Here is a 17871-nt window from a genome sequence, read left to right as displayed (position 1 = left end):
AAGCAGCAATAAAACTTGTTTTGGATGAACGTCAGTGTGAGAATCAATCCTTAAGAAGCCATACTCTTGCATGTTTGGCCTTTTTATGTATGAGCGTTTGTGTGTGTGTGTGTGTGCGGGTGTGTGTGCATGCATGTATTGATGTATGTGGAAGAGATCTGTATGAACAGCGTACCCATGTAGAGTCATCTGAAAGAGAGGGCCCTGCCAGCAGATACGTGTTGTGGTGTCTGCTCTGTGTTTGCTTGGGCAACTTTGGCCCCTGCAGGAGGAGGCGTTTGGCAGCTTGGTCATAATGGACTCAGGTTGAGAGCGTGCAAATGTGCAGATACAACACAGTGAGCCAAAGGGGTGAGTCTCAACTCCAAGTGAGGGATTCGCCGTTGGGATCCTAAGTAATGGTTTTAGTTGATATTTATTGAGGCTAGCTAGTTATACATGGCTGGAATAAAATCATATTTATCATAGGAAATTATTTTCCATTTATTGTTTCAGCATGGTAATGTCTTTGCTAATAAACAACCATAAAACAAGCAGAAACCGTAAAAAGTTGGTTGGTTTTTTTCACGACTCAATTTTTTGCAACAATGTTTAGCAATCATACCCTCCTTCACACATGCACCGTAACCCTTAAATTATGTAGACATTACTAAGAGGAACTGTCTGTGAGTATACAAATGTCTAAATCATTTGGACCAAACATAAAACAGACAGACACTCTAGAGTGAAGACGACGGGTAATTTACACAACAACGGCAACAAAAATGTCTGACTCGAGAGATGAGGAGATTCAGGAACTTCGGTCTGTAAGGGCCAAAGCCTAAATCTTCAAACAAATTCAAGGAATAACGAGGATACAGCCTCTGCACATGGTGTGCCGGCTCTATCCACTGAGCCACCGGGCACCCCCCGACAGCTGCCTTTACGGCTGCAAACCGTGCTATCATCATGGTATGTTGCTCTCTCTGCCCTCACATGTGGCATTCCTGTCAAGTTGTTTGGGTGTTGCAGGAAGGCCCATAAAGGAAGTGTAGCAACACAACTAAATCTAAAGGAGGTGAGCCATGCTCAGGGCACATGGAAACAACACGACTCACAACCACAAGTGGAACTGTTATGACGCCATTGTCAGCAGCACACATTATCCCTGCAGATACACGCTGTCCTTTCAGAATGCACCAATTTGTGGTAGTTAGGTGAGTCTGACCTATTAAAAGGACCCGAGCAGCTGCTGTAATGGTCCTTAAAATCATCCATTTAGATGATTAAAGCCACGACGATGGTTTCGTTGTTAAATCTACTCTCAGATGGTTGATGATAATGTTTTGCGGGGCAGAATAGTATCATAGGTGCTTAATGGGAGCTTAAGGATAGCTTTTACTTGAATAAAACATTCATTCAGACCCTTTTTGTGTGAATAGGACCACCTGTTGTTCTGTCATTTGCTTGTAGGAAGTGTGCCCACTTACTGGGATTAACTTTTGGGCTGGATGTGAACAGCGGGTGACAATCCTTCCCTTCTGCTCTGAATCGATGCTTTAACGTTGAAAAGTCACAAATCCCACATCTGTCTGCATGCAAGTTGGCCTCTGGGCTGGCTGCTATGTCCCAAAGCTGGATTGACTGTCTTGCCATTTAACATTGATCCCATGTTGACCTCTGTGTCTAAGTAAAACCTTCAGTTTTAGTGTGTTTATGGCTGGTGACCTTCAGTGATCCACACGGGTCATCATCTCGGGACCCGGCACTCTCAGGATTAACTGACCACTGTTGGTCTTATATCATCGTGGATCTATAGCTACATGTTAGTTAGAATTTACCCTTAATTGATAGCCTGCATTTTATCAGCTTTAAAGGGCAGGCTTGTGAAAAAGACACAAAGAAAATCGATATTGGGACTACCCTCTGTCTTGTCTTTTCAGAACAGGAACCAGTAAAATGATAGGGAAAAGGGGTTTGAACCAAAAGGATTTTAGATATATATTCATTTTTTTTTCACCCTCAACACAGTTTGGAAACCTGTTGAAATATTTTTGGTGTCTCAAGAAGCCGGTTTGCAATAATGAGCTGATGGGATTGACCGTGGAAGCTGCAGATTGAATCAGTTGCCCAGACAGATTTGTAACGCCAGTAATAGATGCTCTAATTGTTTGCTGAAGTTTCTTTTTTTGCATCACTCATTTCTCTTGATTAAACAGGATAGAACAGAGATACTCAACTTGATGGGCTGGGGTCCCCGGGATCTCCATGGCACTTTCTAATTTTTTTTTTTTTTTAATATACCCAAGCACTATTTTGATATATTTTGATGCTTTTCAATGCACCCTGGCACCTTATTTACATTCAAAGTACAAACAGAATTCTCAGAAAATCGATTGTGGTCCCCCGGCACCCTATCATGGGTCAGATTTGGCTGTAAATTGAGTATCACTGGGCTGCAGACGTTATGTATTTGTTTTCCTCCTGTAGATTTACCAACCCCTCTTTCTGGTGCATTATACCACTGCTGAAGTGCCAGATCGCTGTCATCAGTGGCACTGAAGTCACTTGTGGATTACAGAGTGCTGAATAATCCGGATGATGATAAGTTTCATTGGGCTCTATCATCTCTATCATCACCAGTAGTTACAGCTGCATGTGAGTCGCTAAGCCTGTGCGTCTGAAATGCACAGTATGTTGTCCATTCTGCTGTATTAGTTTGCTCCAGTTTATGCAAACAAACACACACACACACACACACACACACACACACACTGACACAGATCGGTTTTAAGTTATTAAAAGTGCAATTTAGGTTTGTGTATCAACATCTGCTCCCTGAGAGTATTTAGCGATGGCTGTCAGCTTAATCCATACACAGAGCAACATATGGCCTGATTTGTTATTGTTTTCATACTCAGGTTTTCTTGTCCATCACATATTCCACGTTATCTTATTCGTTTTCCCTTTGTTCTGGGATGATTTTACTGACATGTACCGATAAACTTAATCACACTTATATATATACTTTATGAGGACACTGACAGGGATTAATTATATACAGGTGGACAAATTAAAACCAAACCTTGTCAAACAGTTTGTGTAAATATGGACATTTTTAAAGAACTTAATTGGTAGACATGGGTGGCAATCCACACGAAAAACAACACACTGCAGGAAATCTCAATGCATATGTGTTGACATTTGAAAAAAAAAACAATGTGATGACACAGTCCTGCCTGGTTTTTAATGGAGAAATTAGACACAAATTCTTAGTACCAATAAGTATCATGCTCAGTATACTCATACCTTGGATGCAACCAGATGGAAATCTGTGCAAAAATTACATTCATGCAGAGGTCCAGTAGACCGATGGCACTTCCCACCTGGAATTAAAAGACTTGAATTTCTTTTAAGCCCCCCTCATAGATAGACATAAATCCAATTAAGGTTGTAGTTTTAGCTCAGAGACTAAATATTTGTCTGAAGAGGAAGGATTTGTTTCTCTGTTCATGTTTATCTCTCTCTCTCTTCCTCTTGCCTCCTCCCTAGAATTTGTGTTGCCCACTGACGTTGAGGGTTTGACAGCAAACATGCCTGAAGTTCTCAGGCTGACACTTTGTAGCCCTTGAATAACCCCGAACACTGTTACATAGTATACTGGATTCTGATAAGTGGAATCCCAGGGGTGACTTACTGTTACATAATATGAATTCATGAAAGGATATACCAGCAGCAGTGTCCTGGTGATATCGCATTGCAACTTTATTTGATAATGAAAAAAAATCTATAATCCTTCATATAACATCATCTAATTATTTTTTGCTCGTATTGATTTTTGTTGTTTTGCCTTTTTAATCTATAATATTTAGGTTTGTAGTCAAGCTTTTACTTAACTATTTAATATTGATATTATTATTATAGTTTTTAATCTATTTTGTAGATCGTCATAATTTTTCTTCTTTTTTTAATCAATTTCATATTGTTTTTTTAATTTAGTTTTATTTCACTGTTACCACAGCTTTTCAGTTTTTTCCCCCCAATTTTTATCCTTTTTATTGTCTCGCATGCATTCACTGTAAAAAGAAACAATTTGTTTTAGCTTGAAAAAGTAAGTGTCTGGGCTGCATTAAATTTTTTAGTTGAGAAGAAAAGTTGAAACATTGCAAAATTTCCTCAACTTGTCTTCTTAAATTCATTCAACTTTAAAAATGTTTAGGCAACCTGGACACTAACTTTTTAAAATAAAAACAAATAGTTTCTTTTTACAGAGTTTGCCTCAAATTGTTAATATTTTTGTCATTTGTTTTTTTTTTTTTTTATAATCTGCACTGTCTGTCTACTATCTTATTACTGGCCTGTCAGTCATTTGTGAAGTACTTTGACTTTTTATTCTCTGACCAGTCTGATTGACCCCGACTGGATCCACTGGGTAACAGCCAGGCTCTATTTTCAAAAATTCCCTCAGGCCTGATTCGGGTCAGGCCTGCTCAGTTCTGCAATGTTTTAATTTAATGTTTGTTTCCTTTTTAAGCAAACCTTATAGTCTTTGTAATGTCATGAATAATGTATGGGCTGTGCTGCCATAAAACCATCCCGATTCCCACTTCTCATTAATGAGGAGAAAGGCTTTAGTCTATGTGTTTTATATAGCATATAAGAGTTTTTTGGGCTGTGCTATGCGCATACTGGACAGCCAATCTCAAATGTCTTGTCCCCACCCTAAAAAGCTTACAGTTGACTTGCAATCAGCATTTTCATTATTTCTATTATTTCTATTTATTTTTTACATTAAAAATTTAGGGTTTTAATCGGGCTTTGGCCCAAAACTGCTGCCGGGGTTTGACCTGATCATAGATCTAACTTGAACTGCAATAACCTGTATGGAAAGTGCTATAGAAATAAAGTCTAATTGATTGGTTTATTGATTGACAACAGCCGTTTAGAGTGTTTCTTGCAATGTGTCATTCATGTTGTGTTTCAGTGCTGATGCACACCAGGTGCCTTTACCTCATCTTTAGTAGCTGTTAGGCCTGTGACGTGGTTGATGGTGAGGATGGTAACTCTGTTTTCTCTTAAAGCTAATGACTGTTTAAGCCTTGTATTTACAACTTGGAGACTTTCCTTGTCTGTATGTTTTTCTCTCTGTCATTCTGTTTATACAGATCATGCGCACGTCTTTGTGACTCAGAGGTAACATGAGCGGGGAGATCATAACAAAGCTCCGGCTAATGCTTCCGGCTGAATGAACAATTGAATTTCTCTGGCTCTTAACCATCATCATTACAGTTGTGATGTGTGCTTCCAGACACTTTGTGATGTCGTAGCGGTGAACTGTTTTTTATCCAAGTTCTTATGCTGCAGATGGCACCGAATGTGCATGTAAAGTACTTTCTGATGCCTCGCTCACTCTTATTTCATTATATGCAAACATTTGAAAAACCAAACAGTGCCCCTGTGTTAAACAAAAGTCAAAGGCAACAGATTTGTGCTTTCATTTTAATTTCGGACCCATCTGGGACGACATCCCAAAGAAATGTGAAAGTCATTTTATATTTTGAAATGCTGCATAGAAGAGAAATACAAAACACAGCAACAAAAAGATTGGTACACTTTAAAGTCAATTATCCTTACCAAAAATCAGCTGATGATGACTATATCTTACAAAAGCTATGATATCACTTATTACAGTGGGTTGTCTTTTAAACACTGCAGCTTGAAATATTATTTTTTCTGGCTGCACCACCACGGCACGCACAAGATAGACTACTGTATAAGTAGTCAGTCATATTGAGTTGCTGAAGGTTGCATATTGCATCATCTTGGAGGAACAGAGTCATCATAAGCTTTTTAGAATGGCAGCAAATGCAGCTCTTGCTGGGCAACATTAAGGGCACCGCAGCTCAAAGGCTACCGCTCAGTGATTGAATCTAAATAGCTGTATTAATTATGTCTGCACTGTATCTAAATAGCTTCCATACAGTATTCATGTCTTAAAAGGAAGGCATAAACTATATCGAATGTCCAATTACTCATCAAGTCAGATGAACACATGGCAAGGACAGGTTATGTTCTCAAGCCAATAAGATATATTGTCGCCCAATGTGCGTTTTTTTTTTATCATTCTTCTTTTATGAAGTATTCTTCTCTCAGACCATAGATTTTAATCTTTGTTGTGTCCTTGACCACTAAAACTCACTTAAAGTTTCCCCTTCCCTTGCTCGTGGGTTTGAGCCCCCCCTTCATGTCCTTACCAGATGTTTAAAAGTAGGTCGAAGGGAAAAAGCAACAGTAGCAATAGGAAAATACATTTTGAGACATTGTCTTTTTATGGATGAGAACCCATTAATGTTACTATCAACCATAAAAAAAAAAATCCAATAGCTGTCAGAGAAAGACAAATGAACTGTTTCAACTGTCAACTGACCTAAATTACCGCCTTTCAGGGTATTAATGAGGGAATAATGCACATTTGTAAAAGAACAACAACAAAAAAAAAGCTTTTCTGAAAGAGACATGGATTCAACTTTATAAAAGGTGTACCTTCTAGAGGTGCACGCCACTTTGGGTGCGGATCAGAATGCTTTTAAAAACTGAGAGGGTTTGGTTAATCCGTGGGGAGGTGCAGCACCGAACATTACCAAGGATTAGAGAGGGATATTACTGTCTGAATGCATTAGAGGTGTATTAGATAGCTCTGTGATGGAGCACAGACTAATGCACCAGGCTCTGAATTACAGCGTAATCTGCATTTAATTGCCCTGAGTTTTGTTGTGATAATGGCATTATCTAATGGAAGAGCTCTAGAAGGGTTTGTGCGAAGAACAAAAGGCTGAGGGGAAATGGAACAGGCAGAGTCGCAGTTACAGATGTTGGAATCTCGCTTTAGGGTGATTACACAGGGTGGCGAACTGGAGAGATTTTCCTTTTTTTACACAAAGATCGCTTTCACTACCACTGAGATGTTTTCAACAGAAAAAATGCCAGGAATGTAATCAAATCAATCAAATGGCACACAGCCAAGTATCCCTATATTGGGGATACTGTTGCCTCGGTTGCAGGGTTAAACACTAAATATTGATTTGCTCGGTCCCTCTCTTTGTTGTCACTGAAAAGCCAGCCAACACATAGTGTCATTATTTCCCCTCACCATTGTCTCTGTTAACCTCTTTGTCGTCAGTATTTGGAAAAAGAGGAGGAACTCCTGGAACCTGTCGACCCCTATTCGATATGCAGTAATTTACTTTGACTCATGTCTGCAGACAATGCTTCATCATCTATGCACACTCCTGGTAACTTACAGGAATGACATAATAAAACATTCATTTTAGCTGTTTTAATGGATAATTTGTCAGAGCCTTTGCTAAGCCCCCACAGTTTGGTGGATGTCGTACTTAAACCTGGTTGGTCTGTCACACCAAGTCAACCTCTTATACACCTTTTCCACTAAATGAGCTGTGGTTCCTGAACCGGTTCCGACCGGGGCTCTTGGAAACCACTTTTGATCAAAACCATTGTAATCAAGGATGCCTCAATGGAGGGTGTTGCACAACAGCAGTAAACAGTAGTAGCAAGCTGGCATATTGCACTGATTGCCTGCAAACCTTTGTTCTGTTATTACAGATATTTGGTTTTATCCCAAAACAGTTAGGACCAAGTATTAACGAGAAAACATTTTTTTTTTGTCTCTATTGTTGCCTTCTTCATTCCCTGTGTCCAATGTGTAGGAGAATAAAACACCCAATGATGTTGTCACTGTTTGCACTCAAGGTCAAGGAGAACCTGCTATTTTATGGCTCCAGCTGGGAACTTACTTCTTTGGTTCTGAACCGATTAAAATTTTTGTCTAAATGCTCCAGATGGTTCAAAATTAGGTGTGTAAACCAGAATGACACCTGTTTATTGTTGGTTATCTGTGTGATGACATGAAACAAAGTAATGGGTTTTGCAGAAGCGCTATTTGGCCAATACAATGTGGAATGAGGTGTTAACTGACATTAGATGGAAAATACGAGGCTGAATGTCATAGGCAGAAATAGAGAAAGCACATCGTTAGTGTTTTTAAATTTATCCAGTGCGAGATCAATGCAAATATTGTTGGCAGCATTGATGAACTGCCAATATGGTTCAGACTGTAATTGGAGGGAACAGCTTGTGCAAAGCAGAAAACATGTAAGCCTGGACACACTGAGTATAAACCTGCCGTCACTTAATACAGTAAAGCCTCTACCTTGAAGTTTCACAGCATGAAGAGCCTCTGTCACGAGCATATATCGAAATGTGTTCTAGCTTTGCTTCCATAGTTTGTAACTGACGTTTTCCTTGATTTTTAAAGCACAAACTGAAGCGCATGCAAAACATTTCTAAGATCTGACAGGAACATTTGTTTTTTGGAAAACATGACAAATATTGATCCTTTGCTGTTCATCTTGGAAGCATTTCTCAGAAACACCTCCCTCGCTTGTGTATGATGAATGTGAGCTTCGCCTTAATTAAACCGGATCTCTCAATCGATGAGTCAAGAGTCCAGTATAATGAATATTCAGTCTCAGTCGCAATACACAAGATAAATACTGTTAACACTGTGTATATCTGTGTATTCATACCTCTTACTGTTTTTTCCACATCCTGTTTATTCTTTATTGACTGGCTTTGTTGAATACTAGATTATGATTGGTCAGTTACGGCATTCTGCAGTGTGTTACCGCTGAAATACAAACTGCTGCTATTACTGACCATGTCAGTTACTAGAAGAGTGCTGCTAATGTATGTTTCTGCAAACCAACATGTGCAGATTTCATATGTATCACATCTAAAGTAGCATATAAGCTGGGTGGTGGTATATGTGACACATAGGCGAGATGGCTGCCAAGCTGCATACCGCTGTTGGAGACCAACAAACAAAACTGGATGTGTGTTAGTGAGTCACTGCTGTGTTTTCATCAGCTTTTTAGGCTCCAAACATGGGTGTTTTGTAGCAGCCTGATGGTGGATACTGCCACGAAAAGTGCTTTTGTTTTTCAACCTAGACATTTTTGCTTTTCCCACACGATTTTGCCTCAAAAACTGTGTATGTTAAGCCAAAACATGATCTTTTCCAAACTGTACTCAGGTGGTTTTTGTGCCTAAACATCACCACAAGTTAACCACAGCCTTATTGAAATCAAAAGTTTCTGCTACAGAATAATGTGCAACTGTAACATATCCACAGTTTGTAGAAATGTCTAATACCAACATTTTTTCAGCAATTGGATTGGAATAATGGTCTATTGCTATGGATACAATTCTGATCATAGACACTTAGGGAAAACAATGAGATTAATTTTAAATTAAAAAAAATAATTCAAGTCCTAGGCTATTTAGGTGCAGGAACCTTCAACTTTGCTTCGGAGTCCTGCATCCCCCTGTTCTGGTTTATTTTGCAATATTGACCCACTTTCTGAACATTATCCATATTTTATTCTGTATATACTCTGTACATTACTTTGCACTCTACAGTACTTGTCCTCTATGCAGTTACGTAAAAGTTTAATGGAATCTAATCCAAAACACAGGCAACTGTAGCGTCCCTCTGGAAATATCATTGGCGGTCTTCTTTCACATGATTAAAACCACTCTGCTGCTGTTGGTGTGGTGCAGGCATAGAGCGTACAGGTCCACTAAATCTGTCATTGTAGATCCTGAGAAACATTTAATGTGATGGATTAGACTAATACTCTCAATACTCCCCATCCTCGATCGAATCTGTCACACTGGTATTGTGGGTTGAGTGAAATGTCCACTGTAGAGATTCAGTCTATCTATAGAAAATTGGTTAAAACGCATTACTCTGGGAAAGCAGTTAAAACAGTTTTACTGTCTGTTATTTAAGTAAATGGCCATTTTTAACATATTAATTAGAGGGTATCACATTTTTTTGAATAATGCAGAAAAAAACATGAAAGGTTAACGTAATGATTAACACAGAAGTTAATGATCTCTACATTTATGACCTAAATCATGACGCCAGAGGGATTTATATCCGGTCAGGATTAATTCTCACTTTACCTCTTTGCCTTTGATCTGATATGGGGGAGGAAACTTGTGAAAGTGATTACCATAAATCACTGAATCACCGATGATTAATTGAAGCAACACATGAGAACGTGACATACTTTTTCTTGTTCCACTTCTATTGTTTTACAGTTTTTTTTAACAAATCATAGACAGAAAGATTCAATATAAATCCAGTTCCAGTACAGTTAACCCTGCCACAATCTGCAGAAAAAAGACTTTTACAATCCTTTTCAAAAAAGTTCCCCTTGTTCCTCTAATAGATCATCTAAATGCCTTGTTAATCCTGCCACAGATTGCAAAGTGCTTTTTAATCCATTTCACAAAGACAAGATGAGACTTAAGTGTCTTTAAGCCGGTATAATACTGTAAACATAAAAAAACATTTTTTTTTCAACAGACGTGTGCTGTGTGTTGTGGATATAAAAAAAGACATGGCTGTTTAAGCAGTATCAACAGCAGCTCATCTGTAATGCTACTCTGCATCAGTAAAAGGGGAGAAAGGATTTTAGAGATGAATGGGCAAAGTAATTCTCTCCATGTTCTGTTCTGATGTTTCAGCGAACAGGAACCCTTTTACAAATCCAACAAATTTAATTCAAAACCTCTTTTGTTTTTAATTTATTCAGTGTAATACATGGGATTTTATGAAAGTACAGTGAATAAGGTACTTTGCCCAAAAAACGCAACTACAAATAAAAGCCCCCAAAACATGCCAAATTTGTTTCATGACTGGCTAAGAGGACAGTTGGCTGTCAGCTGCCATTAAAGACTTACAGGACATCAGGAGCAAAGAAAAACTACAGAACATTTTGTGAAGGGATTATTCCAGCTGCAATTCAGTGACCAGAGAAGTAAATATAGGCCAGAGGTGTAAAGTGGCTTGGTTGGCAGTCACAGTTTATTGTAAGATTCAGATTCAGATCAGATTTAAATTCAGTTTCATTTTTCAGCCACAGAGGTTGCCGCTTATCCCTTCCCGGATCTCAAATACGCACATTTTGCATGGTTGTTATCATGATGACAATAGTCTGTCCACAGACAGAAAGGACACATAAACACCAGGCAAAATACTTAAAACTGCGTCTCTGGTTGTTCCCGCTACAGTAGGTGTCTCTATGATCACATTTTGCCTGATGACACACACCGACTGACAAGGTGAAAATGATACCGTGCATCTCGACATTGCGACTGGTGAAAAGTTGATGACGAGGTTGATGATGGCTGCTGAACTTGTTAGGCACACATGCAGGACCAAAACATCACACAAAAGTAGAAGAAAGGCAGTCTGCACACTGAATATTGCAAGCTCCCAAAAGTTTGATGAGAAAACTTTAACCGTCACGGTCAGTGACCTCATGGTCAGATGCTAAACCTGTGCAGCAATTACCATCATTAACACAACCATCCCCCACAATGAGCCATCCACCCAAACTGACAGGCAAAGGGTGTTAATAAGCGTACTAGGAGACATTTGTTTGAACTCTGGAATTTATGAGCCAAGGGTCCATTAAAATGCACTAAGATGCCTAAAAAACTCCCTTTGTGTTCTCCAAAGGAAACAGTGGTGAGCTTTGTTTGGATTGAGAACAAATGTCAAAGCAGCCACAGGAAACAACTTCAACACACAAGGATTTATCTGTTAAAAGGAAGATTGTTGATGTCTGAAAACCGCCTGTTCTATGTGCTTAGAAACACGTAACAAGTCTAGACTGATAAACTGTATCTCTTCATATGAGATATCAGTGCTGCCAAATGCATCATGCTCACTGGAGCCCGAGTTACAGTCTGGAATTGAAATTTGCGAGAAGAGTGACTGAAACAAATGTGTGTCTTCATGAGTTTGCATCTCCATTGTTATGCTGTCGATTTGGTGTGGACACGTTTGTTTTGACGAGGCAGACATTCACTCAAGTACTTCTGAATCAACTTTTCTTGTAGGAAATGTTTTCGGCTGACCTGCATCAGCCAATGTGGAGCCTATTTTGTGTCTTGAAATTTGTCAGCCTTGTCACACTTTGTGCTTGAGTATCAGCAGCAATGAAAATCTACCTGTATTGTGTTTCTGTATAGTTGTTTGTCATTTAGTATTTTTTGCATGTTATGTATGTAAGGTTTTGTTCTTTCTCTTAATCTCCTGTCTTGTATTCTTAAACTGCTTTGTGAAATCAGCAGTTAACCTTCATTTGATCTAAAAAAATAATTTGTGTCTAAAAGTGTCTCACAGGTTGTCACGAAACAAAATAAGTCTTACATATAAAGCTCTCTGTCCTTATTCTATTGTCTGCAGGCAACACTAAAAACACTAAATTGTGTTTAATTTCAAACAAAATATTTGTCTTTTTTACAACTCTTACTATTTACTAGTTTTATCTAGCCTGCAGTACACAAATTGGTGTTAATGGGCTGTTTTTTCATGCCGGGTGACCACTGGATGACCCCAAATAACTGGAGTTTATGGGTTTACTGAAAAGCAAAAAGAGTCCTAAAGCGAGATGAGAGCACTCGTTGTGCACACCGTGAGTCATCATTTGATGGTCGGCCTTTAGGAATGAATCACAGTGGATATATGACGTGAGGTGTCAGAGCTCTTTATTCAGCCATGAGAGGTGTCTCTGTCAAGACTCTGGTTACAAAACGTCTGTGTTCGTGTACGTGCTTGTGCGTGTCGTCTGTACTCTGGGTTCCTGCTCAAAGTGGACAGCCATGTGTGTCTTTTAGCGTAGCTAACAGCTTCTTGCCGTCTTTGTTGTTTACTGTCTGTATGACTGTATAATCCCTGTGTTTAATCGCCTCTTCTGGGGATTAAAGCTGATGGAGTACATTGTTGTAACAGGAACAAAGTTCTTGTTGGAGAGGAAGGATGTGTCAGGGAGACACATCTGGACTGTGGTACAGCACCAGACACCAACACAGTCGTCACTTTAATTTACATCTTTTTTGTTAGTTTTCTTTAATTGTTTTTGCTTCAGATTTTGTGTTGCTGTTACTTCTCATTCTTACAGTCTCATTCTGCCTTGCCAAGGCTGTGGTGTACGACACACACATGCACACATGTTTTAGTGTAAATATTTGGCTGCAGTGCAGCAGAGTCTTGTTGAGCCTTTGTTTTGTTGATCGGGTGATTCAATGGGGGATTGCATTATAGTCCAGTACATCCTTCGACCGAGGATGTTACCTTAGATGGCACTTGGAATCAAACGCTGCTCATTAAATCCTCTCTTGTTTTACACATCAGGCAATCTGACTAAGCTTTTACCTTATAATACCCCGACTATGACATTGCACGCCTACGATCCTTACATGTCTCATTTGCTGCTGATCAGAGGGAGTGATTTTTTAAAAGTATTACGCCACAAGAGGCCATGTTTACAGTGGTTTTAGAGTAGCTAGGGAGTGCTGTTCTAAAATAACAGTAAATCACGGCCTCAAGAGACTTGTTGCTTTACCTAAAAGCTACTTCATATAGCTGCCAATGTTTCATAAAATAGACACACAGCAGCAAAAATGTATTGATACGGATAATCATTCTTCAGCCAAGAAAAGTAGTTCATCAGGGACATTTAGCAGAATGGTTGCCAAGCAACACACAAATGCAGTGGACAGTGCCGGATATCTCCAACGTTTGCTGTCGCCATCTTTCTCAGCTTAGCTGCCTGTTCAACCCAAACACCCAGGAAGTGGAGCAGGCGCTGATGAAAAATTTACATAGTGGCCAAAAATGGAATTACACTGTCTCTGACTCAGTGACTTACATCAGGGAAGAGACATCTGTAAACCAGTGAATCCTTTTTTGTGAGCTTCACAACCCCCGCAAAACCCCCAGAAACCACTCATTTCACTATCTAGATTTAAGCCATCCAGTTAGATAACATTTGGAAAGTCTAAAAGAGCGGCAAGATTAAATTTTTTAGACAGCCATTCAAGCTAGCAATGTGCTAAACTGGAAGTTAGTTGCTCTGCTGGCATATGCATGCCCTGTGGGCCAGTAGATCCTGGTATTTTACACTGACTCTACATCTCTGTATCAGTTCAATAGAGAATGGATCGTCTGTATTTGTGATCTCCGGGTTTCCTAAATACCCTGGTATACTATTATAACTTGTTACTTGCTGAAGCTGCATTGTAACAAATTTGATATCGCTGCCAAATGAAAACATTGCAAAATTAAGCATAGTCTACAAATTAAAAACATGCAAGGTAGGCAAAGTCGCATCCTTATCTTTGCATAGACCATTCAGTAGTTTGCACCCATTTGAAACACGTGTTTTTATCTTCTTTTAATTGGTGTTTTGTGAAGTGGATTAAGCGGGTCTTAATGACATAAAGAAAAAAAAAACATATAACACATACGCTAAGAAAACACTGTAAGAACAGGAATGACTAGCCACAGTTTAGTTTGCTGAGTTTAACAGGTAATCCCCAACAGTCATCTCCTGTTTGTCCAGTCAAGCAGCTGCTGCTGCTTGTGTAATTTCAACATGTTTGTTTTCAGCCAGATTCTGTTGATTAAAACTTAGATTTCACATTTGGTGTTGCTATGGTTTGCAGCCACGCTGGTGGATCTTTGGATGTCAGACGGTTTGTTGAATGGTTGGTCTGTCGATCCAACACTTCAGTATAGACTGAAATATCTTAGCAACTATGAAATGGGTTTGCATAAACTTTGGTACAGACGTTTGAAGTTCCCAACAATAAATCCATCTGATTGTGGTGATCTCTTTTTTTGTGTAGTGCCACTCTAGAGTGAAAATTAGTGGTTGCACAGACCACAGAATTGCCTTAAACTCGATTCCCACTGAGATAATGTTTTTGTATTATCCACTCACCTTAAATTGCTGTGGGTAAGGAAGATTTTTTCTTTGAATATAAAAGAGGGATAACAGGAATTTGTTTTCTACCTCCTCTCTGATTGTGTTTTCGGATCACTGTCTTTTCAAGCCAACCAAAACATTCCAAGCTGTATTCCTTGGAAATTGTCCAAAGTCTCACTTTTCCCCTCAGTTCTCAATGCAAGGGCTATCATGAGGAAGTAGCACAGTTCACATGAGACCTTTAAGCTTTCCTGCTCTAAACAAGGCCTTAAATTTCAGGCCTTTCCTAATGATAACCCTCCTCATTTTTCTGGGGCCACTGGTCTGTAAAAAAAATCACAGCCGACAGCTGGTTCCTTTGGCTCTAACTGGCTCATCTTTATGGCAATCAGACGTCCTGTGAGGATTTCGACTCTCGATGATCTCCTGATGAGAGACAAGATTGAGAATTTAAAAAAAAAAAGGGGAATACAAAGGAAGAAGAAGAAAATTAGAATCAAAACTACTGCTACTTTTCATGGTTGGAGAGTCCATAAAGCTTCTTGGTTGCTCCATTGGCCTGTTTTTGTTTGTTATATTGTTATTTTTTATGTACCTCATGTTTAACAGAGTGAATTCATCCGTGACTTCTTTTTTACCATAATGATGTGTCCTGCTCAGCCTGATCACTCCAGTCTCAGTGAAAGGCTTTTCTGTGCTGTGAATGGGATTTGCATGTAATCGTTGTTTTGCTGCAGAACATTTAGCACAGGGAACATAGTGTACAGGCAGAAATTACAGCGGAAAATTCTGAGAATACATACTGTGAAAAGTGAAGCAATACTGTGCTTAGTTCTCAGCATGTTCACTTTTTACTTAAGTCCTCTGACACTTGACTGCCCAAACTCGTGACTATGGAAATTTAATAACAACTCCCATCTTGTCTTGTTCACGCCATGCTGCATATGTTGTCACCCAACGCTCTCTAAGCAAATCAAGTGCATTTTCCATTCGTTCGTTATCAAAATTGTTCCAGTGTATTGCATGTGCTGCCTTATTGTCTCTTTAGTTTTTGTCCTCCTCCTGCACTCTTTCTCCACTGTGGGGATTGTCACATTTTACATTTAAGTCACAGGCATAACTATGGTTAAAGGACTGACCCCTTAAACACAGTCGTAGGGCCAGACAATATATCAAATATATTTCTATACCATGGTTTTAGGTTTTTCTTAAATTTTGTATATCTTAAGTGTTCTTTTCTTGATGACATTTTCTGAACTTAACTGACACTTGCTCCATCATTTGCATTTATCCACGTAAACTAAATTACTGTGTTCACTTTGTGTCACATTACTGATGATTATTTAAAAGATCTCAATACGTACATATTTTGCAAAAAAGCAACAATAATCCGCCCTACAAAATCGCCACAATAGAATTAAAGTATTAGGTTAAAAAATTTGTAATATCTGATTTTACCCATATCACCAAGCCCTAGGTCCATCCATCTCCATCATCGCTTTTAATGTCTTTGGTTATTTTTCCTTGCTGAATTATTTGGTTTATAGTCTATTTATAGTCTATAGCAGGCATGTCAAACTGGTCCACAGGGGGGCCGGTGTGGCTGCAGGTTTTGTTTCCAACCAAGTAGCAGCACACCAGACTTGACTCATTCAATCAACTGTCTGAAGACGGAGATCAGTTGATTAAATGAGTCAAGTCTGGTGTGCTGCTACTTGGTTGGAAACAAAACCTGCAGCCACACCGGCCCCCCTGTGGACCAGTTTGACATGCCTGGTCTATAGCATCACACACAAAATAGCACTATTTCATTTTTTTGAGAATTTGAGTTCTGAGGTCCATATCATCTAGAAACAGACACTTTCTATAATTTTGATAAAGAGATGAAAAATGAACAGCTTTCTTTGCAGCACAAACAGCTATTGCTTTACAGCACAGAACAAGAAGATAGTTTCTGCAAACTTTTGTTTATTTGATAGCAAGCACTGACGTCCTTCCTGCTCTCTTATAGGTGGGAGCGGCTGGGGAAAATACTGTTGTCAGCTGTAAAACAGGAAGCAATGGGGTGTACAGGAAATGTCTGAAATTTAAACATTAGCATTAACAGTATTGCTGTATCCTCAGAACTGTAACCTCAACCAATGTGTTGCACTAAATTAATGTTAACTGTCTGTTAATGCATAAAAGCATAGCCTGTTTTTTGCCTAATGTTGACTTAAAAAGAACTGTACTTGCAAGTTATTTGTGATCTTTAGCTAAAAGGCTCTGGCTACAGGGAGGCTCCTGAAATTGGCGATCAGTGTAGATGTTGTGTCAAGTCAATGTTATATGCTTTCATTGGACACCAAAAGACCCGGGGCTTGTCCACGTGGTATGTTAATGAGCAGGGTGGAACAGCAGACATTGGAGTGACATGTCAGAAATGTGATTGCCGGCTTGAGGGCCTGAAACTTCCAACAATGTGACTGTTGTAAGGTTGACATGTGAAGCTAACAACTATGTTAGCATCTGTGATAATGGGGCTATTCTTTTCAGAGGTGTTAATTTCTTTAAATTAAAGAGGGTAGGAGATTCAGACTTTGCTGGCAATCTTGACATGAAGCTTCTAAAAACACAGTGGACCTATTGTTCTGATCGTTTAGGCTGATCATTTGTGGGATTATTTGGCGATTTAGTGGTCGGTGTAGCCAGGGGATCACTGAGGTAAGCCTTTCCAATGGTTGACATTTGCCGTTTGCTTACAATTGTTTTCCTTTCTGGAAAAACAATTACAAAGGTTGTGTAACAGACAGGGCAGGTAAATAGCCAAGCATAAACTAAGGTAAATATTTGTGCTTTGGACGTGGCTGGACACGTCATACAAAGTGGTTGGTTTAAACAATACCCATGCCTTTTAAAGATGTAAATTACAGGTTTCATCATGATACAATATTGAATTGATTCTTTGGACAATGATACAATACTTGCTGATATCATTAAGTCTGCCACAACATGATTTTGATTTGAATAAATGCAGGGGTCTGTA

The 17871-nt window shown here is 39.1% G+C and overlaps 1 protein-coding gene across 2 annotated transcripts in view; it reads left to right on the top strand.

Moving 5' to 3' along the window:
- The window catches only part of prkcaa (protein kinase C, alpha, a), a 186754-nt gene that overhangs the window by 16020 nt on the left and 152863 nt on the right, over nt 1-17871 (top strand). The window lies entirely within an intron of this gene.

Source organism: Plectropomus leopardus, chromosome 4 (assembly GCF_008729295.1).
Source record: "Plectropomus leopardus isolate mb chromosome 4, YSFRI_Pleo_2.0, whole genome shotgun sequence".
Lineage (NCBI taxonomy): Eukaryota > Metazoa > Chordata > Actinopteri > Perciformes > Serranidae > Plectropomus > Plectropomus leopardus.
This window is presented reverse-complemented; position numbering and strand designations above follow the sequence as displayed.